General features: G+C 32.4%; 1 non-coding gene across 1 annotated transcript; it reads left to right on the forward strand.

Moving 5' to 3' along the window:
- Positions 1–458: 458 nt before the first annotated feature.
- LOC141620771 (small nucleolar RNA R71) lies at positions 459–565 on the forward strand. The gene has a single exon (XR_012532034.1). It is a non-coding gene; the product is annotated as a small nucleolar RNA R71 (small nucleolar RNA).
- Positions 566–10,207: the final 9,642 nt, after the last annotated feature.

Below are 10,207 nucleotides of genomic sequence, written 5' to 3' on the forward strand. Positions count from 1 at the left end.
AGATGGAATAAGGGGTGCCATTCTTGTATGCTTGGAAAGCATTAACTTGTTCATTTGTTCCCCTACATTCATTTTTATTATGTCCCAAGGTTCGACAACTTTCACATACTCTACTTGGAATTGAGGATAATGTTATTATAGCATTGACATGTTGTTTGGGTGACTTGGAGGCTTCATCAAGCTTAGCCATGGCCATCTTAAACTTCAAATTGATGGTGTCGATATGAGCACTTAGTTGAGCACCCAATTGAGTGATGGAATCTACCTCATGCTTTCCTCCTCTTGTGGCCTTTTGAGGCCTACTATATTGGGAATTATGATTCCCCATCTCTTCGATTTTGGCACATGTTTGATTGTCATCAACTTCGGTAAACATACCATTGGATCCTATATTAAGAACATTGCGTGAGTCTTCATATAGGCCGTTCCAAAATTGTTGCACAAGGAACCACTCAGTAAGTCCATGGTGTAGACAAGAATGACAAGTGTCCTTAAATCTCTCCCATGCTTCATATAATTATTCCTCATCCCTTTGCTTGAACCCGGTGATTTGGGCTCTCAACATATTATTCTTCTCCGGAGGATAGAATTTCTTGTAGAAGGCAAGTGCTAACTTCTTCCATGAATCAATACCAAGGGTAGCCTTGTCTAGGCTCTTCAACCATTGCTTTGCAGTACCGATTAAAGAAAAAGGAAACAATACCCATAGAATTTGGTCTTGAGTAACTCCGGTTTGAGAAATTGCATCAAAATAGTCACAAAAAGTCTCCATATGTGAATGAGGGACTTCACTAGGCATCCCTCCAAATTGACTTCTCTCAACTAATTCTATGAATGCGGATTTGGCATTGAAATTATCGGTTAAATGTGGCGGTGTAAGAGTACCGTTTGATAGGTTCTCCTTGGTTGGTACGAAATGTGATGAAAATTTAGGCATTGTGGGTTGATTTTATGGTGGGTTTTGAATTGGGTTATCCTCTCCTTCTCTTGCAAAAGGGTTGACAAACTGAATGTTATTTGTTTGAATGTCCACAATCTCTCCAATACCTAGAACTCTTGAAGTACCTCTAGCAACTCTTCTATTGTTGGTTAAGGTCCTTTCAATCTCGGAATCAATAGGTAATAAACTACCTAGTGATCTCCTAGTCATGCAAAATATCAAACAACTCAAAATGATTAGAACAACCTTAAGGAGATTAACTTTCCCAAGGTAAAGAAAGACACAACTAAAAACAATTAATGAAAATCAAATCAATTGAACACCGTCCCCGACAACGACGCCATTTTTGGTTCGGTTAAAACTCGTCGTCAAAAGCTACCAACCAAAACAATATTTATAACTTCACAAACTACTTTTAGTAAAGAGGTAAGTAAAGGTTGGATCCCAAGGGACGGGTATTGATGTAGGATTTTCAATTGCAAGTAGCTATGTCTTAGTGTGTCACAAATTGGGTTGAGATGAGATGTAATCTAAACTAATCAACAAGATGAATGTAAATTAATGAAAACAAAGTAAAGCAAATAAAGGGGTTTGTAAACAATTGATTAAAAGCACTAGGGTGTCATGGGTTCATAGGAGATTCATGGAAATAGATTATACAAACATGTTCTCAAATAGATGCAAGCACTTATTATTGTGATGAGATCGAGTTAGTGTATATCTTACAATCCCTAGGAAGATTTTGAAAGGATTCAATAACCCTCAAAGTAAACTCTTTAATTTTAAATCTATTTACTCATAAATTAAATATGGTGATCTTATGCATGCATAACGATATGTAAATAGATAAGTAAAGAAAATGTTCCTTACATAAGTGAAATCGGTTTATGGGCACAAGTAAGAACTCCTTTCTTACTTGTTCTTGAGCTTAAAATAAATGGATGATCCTCCTTGTCTTAATAATGTGAGAACCTCCTTTCAATTGCACCAAGACAAACCCTTAATTACTAAATAATATATATATATATATATATATATATATATATATATATATATATATATATATATATATATATATATATATATAAATAATATATATATATTGACTAGATATATATAAATAGTGACCTTAAAATTAATCTTATTATTATTTCTATTACTACTTTTAGTAATCTAAATATAAGATTTTGAACAATTTTATTTTCTTTTCTAAAACTTAATTTTAGAGAGAAAAGGAGAGAAGAGTAAGAAGTGAAATTGTGTAAGAATGAATGTGTAAAAAATAAGAACAATTCTTATTGTATGGGAGGGGGAAAACCGGTGGGTATGAGAGAGAAAGAGAGAGGAGAGCCAATACATGCGAAAATTGCTCTTGTAATTGTTCTTATCAAAACTTGTTAGGGTGTAGAATAGGCTATAATTGTTATCATTATGTATTCCACTCAATTAAACAATTTAGCCATTTCTTCCTAATATCCCCATAAAATCGGTTTTCCTAGTTAAAATGGAGTCCATTTTATTTTTGTCAATTTGTCATTTTGTCATATAATGGTGACATGTGACATATAACATGTTATTAATAATATTAATGCATACTTAACAATTAAATATTATTACATATATTAGTTTAATTATATACAATAGTTGACTAGTAATTCCCAATTACATGTAAATAAAATAGTCCATGTTAATATAATCTACAACATATTGCAATTATAATTAATTCTTCATTCTTAATTTAACTGTTTCATAAACAAATTTTTTGTAATATAACATCTTAATTACTAAAACGAATCTCATTTAATCGAATTACAATAATATTCATATTCTTACTCACATTTGTGAATTGTTACATTTTAAGGAATTAATTAATCTGTATCATTATACAATTAATTAATTTTATCTATTAAGGGAATTGTCCTTTAGGTGTGACCTTAAGGGATCAACTGATCACCACCGTCAAACGACAGTAATGTCAAACTCTAGTCAGCCAATCATTACCGATTAATGTTGATCAGTTGACGTATAAAATGAATCATCCCTTTATGTATTCTTATTATGAGTTTTACTAATGCGATCGCACTATTGTCGAGGACACATACTCCAACAATATCCCACTTGTCCGAGACAAGTGTGCGTCACCAATTCTCTTGTCCTATTACTATCTTCCACTCAATGCAAGGTGTCTTGTAGGTCGTTCTTGCAAGTGATCATATCTAGAGTGGTTTCCTCGATCTGGAGAGTAACTGTCTAACCACAATTATCTACCGTAGATACCTTCCGAGCGTGGCCACGCATTTTCAGCTCACTACTCCTCGAGTGGCCCTGATATTTTTAATTAACCCTGACAAGGGTATGGACAATTCCTATCACACTACTCCCTTTGTTTAGCCATAGCTCTTCATGACCCAAAAGATGCCCATTAGACCTCATTTACAAAAATCGTAGAGCATAACTTAAAGTCACTCTGAAACTGTGCCAACTTGGGCGAATAGTCTTTAGTCAAAGAATTGACTCAAAAGAATACTATAGTAGCTCTCGCCACGACCAGGCTATATGAATTATCAGAACTCTATAAGCAGTTATAGCCCGACAAAGTGTCTCTTACAGTCTATCTATGTGATCGACTGGTCATCTCTTATGACCTTATGGCACTTGAACTTGCCGTCAATCGACTCACAATCTAGTCACTTAGAGACGTCACCTCATATGACTGACCAGAGGCAATTACTATGTTAATCCAGTTCACTTCAATAGGGTTCAATGCTGTCTCAACAATCTATTTGGATATAACAAGGTAATAGATGAGTTTAAGAAACTCAAACGATAAATGTAATTATCGTATATGAATAGTCAATATCAAATTACTCCTTCATATCTTATAATCTAAAGTGTATATATTACACTTATCAAGGTGCAATAAAGCTTGGTTAGTGGATATACCATGTATCCATTTGGTCCAACTTTATGAATTACTTTTTCCTTCTATTCAATGTCATTTCTAATGTCATGAATTTCTATGAGTACATGTCTAGTCTTCTTCATAGACTTGAACCTTTTAACTTGTAAAATGCTCTAGTTGTATCATATAACTTGTGATAAAATACTTGGCGAAAGGATCTACCCATAGTTCTTTTATTAATCACCACATCACAACGTACGCAGACTCCATTTTGTAGAATTTGCAATGATTGATACTAGAACACTTTTCTAGTCACTTACTCCCGAGTCAATAAAATTAGCCTAGGATTTCGTTAAATCCTTATAGGTTTGGAAACTAAAGTTTGTGTAACCCTTCAACACACAACTTAGTATGTCTTCCAAACACAAGAACGGATCCTTAGTTCTTCTCAAGAATTTTAATGGACGTTCTTATAAGGTTTTCAAATGACCTTATCTTATGAAATAACTTGTCATTGACTTGTTAAGCTCTAAGCATATGTTCATCATGACATGTGCATACATTGGCATACATGATCATTCAAATGGCGGGAACATTAGCAATCGATTTCATGTGATCAACAACTCATGGGATTCAGTGAATGACTATGACTCTATCATAGTAATTCCACTTTCATCTAAATGAATAACCTCCTCAACCTATGTTGATATTAAACCGATAATCAATCTTATAAACATAAGATACTTATCTACGTGCCAACTTAAAATTCCCTATTTTAATAGATTTGGAATCTTAAAAATGCAACATGTCTTCTTTCATCGAGAATTGAAAACAAAAACACTTCTTCATCGACGTTAGTGTTAACATGTCATCCTCAATGATATTAATATGAAAGACAATTTCTCCCACTTAACTCCATGTCTAAACATGACTATATTGACTCCCACTTAAATCCATGTATACTTATGGCTTCTCGACAACTCGAGTAAAACCCTTTTCTTATCACATAACTTGAGATGATCATAGCAATTTCTAAGTGTTGATTAAAACATTGTGTTAATGTCACATACTCACACCATTTCTAAATACCTAATTTTAAATTGGTCTTAACATCTAACTTGATTATTCACACTTTGAGGTGTAGCAATGATGATATGGATCTTAGTGTAGTTACCCTTTAACTCATCTTTGTAGACAATTTAATGTCTATCCATGCAACTCTTATGCATAGACTTCACATTGGTTCGTTAGGCTCTTATGTAAATTGACTTGAAATTACTCGATATAACCACTTCATAATCTTTATTAAAGATCACTTTCTATTGGTCTCTTCACTAGTCTCGAGTTTGACCTAACAAGCTTTCTTTTGGTCTCCTCACTAGTCTTGAGTTTGTTGCTAATTTTTTCCCACTCTATCTTTTGAAAAATACGCCTATTTTATCGAAAGATAGCTATGTAAGCAACAAACTATTCTCAAGAGTAAATGTCGCACATTATGACCTTAATTGATGACCCTCTTGTAATGACATTGTAATCTAGTAGTAAGATAGACAAACCTTTATAAGATAAAGGATTGGACTCATATCCATGTCTTATACAATTTTTAGGGTCTTAAGACCTCCCATAACTCGTATGGAGTTTTATAAGTGGTTACAAGTCTTAGTTATAAGTGGCGTTTTCAATTGGTTTCTAAAATTCTCTACCTAGAGTTCAAATAACTCTATTTGACATTTTAATCGTTCTATCTTATCTCAAATAAGATGTGATATTTGGTCATAAAAGTATAAGAGGGAATCAAATTCATGGCTTATGAACTTATTACAATGATCCAATCGTTGTAATTCTTTTATGATCAATTTAAGTCAAATCAATTTATGTTGTTGAAGTGAAAGGTGCATAATGACAAGTTTTTAAAACAAAGAAAATTTCATAAACCGAATGACTTGGGTTGAAAGCCAAGCCATTAAAATTCATACAACCATTATTTAGAAAATGGAAATAAAACAAACTTACATGTCAACCATGGAAATCAAAAGAAGTTCTAAAAACAATAAGCCAAAATACAATAATACGAAGAACACAATACAAAATAAAAAGCCAAGCTTCCATAGGTCTTCTACTATGGGCGGCTACTCTAGCATCCCTTGTTGAAGATCATCCTCAAGCTTGCATGTCCTTGCCTTTGTCTTTGCTCACATGCCCTATATCACATTTAAAGGGGGTGAGAATCACAACTTGTATCTAAATACCAAAGTTGAGATTTATATCAAAAACACAATAAATTAGAGAACTTATTACCTACTGGAGTCACACGTCCAGCTTTAACATCTCCAAGATACTTTGGGCAATTTCGCTTCCAATGGCCCGTACCACAACAATAGTGACACTTATCTTCAGAAGATGCACCCTTTTTGGGCTTGGATGAGCTATTCCCAATAGCTTTCCCTTTGCCCTTGTTGGGAGTGGGTTTCTTACCCTTTCTAGCGCTTTTCTTGAATTTCACCTTGCTCTTATCATTAATATTGAGCAAATCCTTAGTCGCACTCGCATTGAGACCCATGTCTCTCTCGGCTTGTACAAGCAAGTTGTACAATTCATGGAGAGAGGTTTTCATGTTTTGTATATTGTAGTTTACCCTAAACTGTACAAATGCTTTGATGCGATTCAAGGAATGGAGAACTCGGTCAATAACGAGTTGTTCGGGAATTTTAACCTTTTGCAATTTGAGCGTTTCAACATGCTTAATCAATTTGAGTACATGAGGGCTCACTTTTTGACCCTCTTTGATGTTGAGCTCAAAGAATGCGGAGGCCGCCTCATATTGGATGATCCTAGGAGCTTGTGAAAACATGGTCACAAGCTTGGTGTAGATCTCATAGGCGGTGCCTATTTTTATAGCACTCCTTTGGAGATTGGCATCCATAGAGAAGATCAAGACATTCTTGATCGCGGACGAGTCCTTTAGGTATAACCGCGGCGGTGGACCTAGTAGTAGGTATAGCGGGAGCGGCTTTGGTAAGGTAACGAAGCTTGTCGTCACCTTCCGCGGCCAAGCGGAGTTGCGCATCCCAATCGGCAAAGTTAGTGCCTTTCTTTTCTAGTTTACATCGATCAATAAAGGATCGGAGCCAAGAAGCATTGGTGAGTGGTGGAGCGGTTCCACTAGTAGAAGCGGATTAAATCGGAGTTGTCATTGCAAATTAATCAAAATTGAGCACAAAAAGGAAATGAAGGAAACAATTAACATTTATCATTTTTACTTGTAAACATTTTAAGAGGGCTTTAAAGAAAATATGCATTTATATAATGACCTCGCACCTAAATTATATAAATGATTCCGAGATCCATTTTTATACAAACATGGGTACGGGAAACCGATACAACCCATACTTGGATAAATTTGGTGAATTAACTCTTTAATTGATTCTACTATAGAATTCTCGGTCGATATATTTCATAAAATCCATCTCTAGCCCAGGAACATAAGACTAGTCTTTATATCCCGTGGAGTTCAACCAAATTTCGCTTGTAATAACGTTTTATTACCCCACTAACCCAATGAAAAATAAAAGTACCACGGGAAATCGAATCTACCCCAAATGTCAAAGGGATTCATGAGTCCTACTATTTGGTAGGGCTAATCTCAATTTTAAATATGTGAGAGGTCTTGTCGATTTATTATCTATCATCTTTAAGTGAACTAAGTCAATAAATAATCGATAATAATAATTAACAATAGTCGATAAAATCATAAAATATGCATGTGTAGTTATGGCGATTTGGCAATGCATGCAAACATATAAAGCAAGCAAATAAAGAAAACAAATTTCCTAGTATGGCCTTTCCTAAAATAGAAAATCTTTTATTCTTTTACATATTCGGAAACCAACTCCTATTTGGTCCCTTGAATCTTCATTTGACATGCCTCCCAAGGATAAACACCGTCTTGATCGGAACTCCTTTCCGAATGGCACCGTCTTTAGGAAACTCCGGGATTACAAATAATTAAATAATAAAATGTAAATTGTACTTCCTATTATACATTTGATGAAATCTAAATGGAATAAAATAAAAGTGATACGAGATCACAATAAATGCCAACCGAATCAATATTCCCTTACATTACGGGTAATATCGTTCAAACTAAGGCCATACAAAAATAAAATTACATAATTCAAAATTATATAAAAGAAATATGACATTCATCAATGAAAAATCCAGCAATATAATATGTGTCTAACATGCCAATTTTGTGCCAACTTGCCCTATTTAAACTAACATCATAAATATAAATCGGTTTTATGGATATTCGCAATTTTAACTTAATAAAATTACACTAAATATTACTAAAATCAAATTTTACTCCAAGTTAATTATTCTAACCTTTTATGACTCAAAAATTAGTCATCACTCAATTTTTGACAATAATTCAACTTGTTTTATCATTTATGCTTATTTTGACCTTAAAATCATAACATTTTATGATATAAATCCAAACTAAATTATAATAATTTCAAAATTTTAATTTTAAATTTTTGAACATTCTGGAAAAATTCCATGACACTCATAATGTCAAAAGTCTAGGTTAAAATATACGAATTTATTTCGAGAAAAATATAGTTGCAATTTATCGGTTTTATCTAATAAAATATCTAAAGCATATGAAGATTAATCTAATCAAGGTTCCAACTTTAGATATGATACAACCTAAAATAATTTTCTCATGCCATTTAATTTGTTTTAGCTATTTATGCTAAAATCGTCACCATTTATGTCATTTTTAGACCCAAAAATTAATAAATCATGCAAAATGAATCAAGTTAATATAAAATTTTACACATAGTGATTAAAATGTGCATGTGACAACATATTAAAATTGCATGGCCTATTTCGAAGTTTAACTAATTTTAACCATTTTACTTCCATTTATGTCATTTTTATCTCATAAAAATTATAAATGATGCAAAATAAATCAAATTTATAAGAACTTTTACATACAATAAGTAAAATATTCATATGAGGTCATATAAAAAATTCAAGGTCAGAGACCAAGATTAACTATTTTTAGCATTTTAAACACCATTTTAGTCAATAAAATTACTAAAAATCATTAAAATGAGCTAAAAAATACCATAAATCCTCAAAATGACCTAAATTCATTTTAGGACCATAATATATGACATGAAAAATAATTTCGTGGTTTAATTATATAAATCACAAATTTCAAGTATTAATTTAGTCGGAAAAACTAAGCCGATTATGCATGCAACAACCAAAGCTCTTGATACCACTTGAAAGGATTCAATAACCCTCAAATTAAACTCTTTAATTTTAAATCTAATTACTCATAAATTAAATATGGTGATCTTATGCATGCATAACAATATGTAAATAGATAAGTAATGAAAATGTTCCTTACATAAGTGAAATCGGTTTAAGGGCACAAGTAAAATCTCCTTTCTTACTTGTTCTTGAGCTTAAAATAAATGGATGATTCTCCTTGTCTCAATAGTGTGAGAACCTCCTTTCAATTGCACCAAGAGAAACCCTTAATTACTAAATAATATATATATTGACTAGATATATATAAATAGTGACCCTAAAATTAATCTTATTATTATATTTATTACTACTTTTAGTAATCTAAATATAAGATTTTGAACAATTTTATTTTCTTTTCTAAAACTTAATTTTAGAGAGAAAAGGAGAGAAGAGTAAGATGTGAAATTGTGTAAGAATGAATGTGTAAAAAATAAGAACAATTCTTATTGTATGGGAGGGGGAAAACCGGTGGGTATGAGAGAGAGAGAGAGAGAGAGAGAGAGAGAGAGAGAGAGAGAGAGAGAGAGAGGAGAGCCAATGCATGCAAAAAATGCTCTTGAAATTGTTCTTATCAAAACTTGTTAGGGTGTAGAATAGGCTATAATTGCAATCATTATGTATTCCACTGAATTAAACAATTTAGCCATTTCTTCCTAATATCCCCATAAAACCGGTTTTCCTAGTTAAAATGTAGTCCATTTTATTTTTGTCAATTTGTCATTTTGTCATATAGTTTGTGACATGTGACATATAACATGTTATTAATAATAATAATGCATACTTAACAATTAAATATCATTACATATATTAATTTAATTATATACAATAATTGGCTAGTAATTCCCAATTACATGTAAATAAAAGGGTCCATGTTAATATAATCTACAACATATTGCAATTATAATTAACTCTTCATTCTTAATTTAACTGTTTCATAAACAAAATTTTAGTAATATAACATCTTAATTACTAAAACGAATCTCATTTAATCGAGTTACAATAAGATTCATATTCTTATTACTCCCATTTGTGAATTGTTCTAT

Source organism: Silene latifolia, chromosome 1 (genome assembly GCF_048544455.1).
Source record: "Silene latifolia isolate original U9 population chromosome 1, ASM4854445v1, whole genome shotgun sequence".
In the NCBI taxonomy this organism is placed as follows: domain Eukaryota; kingdom Viridiplantae; phylum Streptophyta; class Magnoliopsida; order Caryophyllales; family Caryophyllaceae; genus Silene; species Silene latifolia.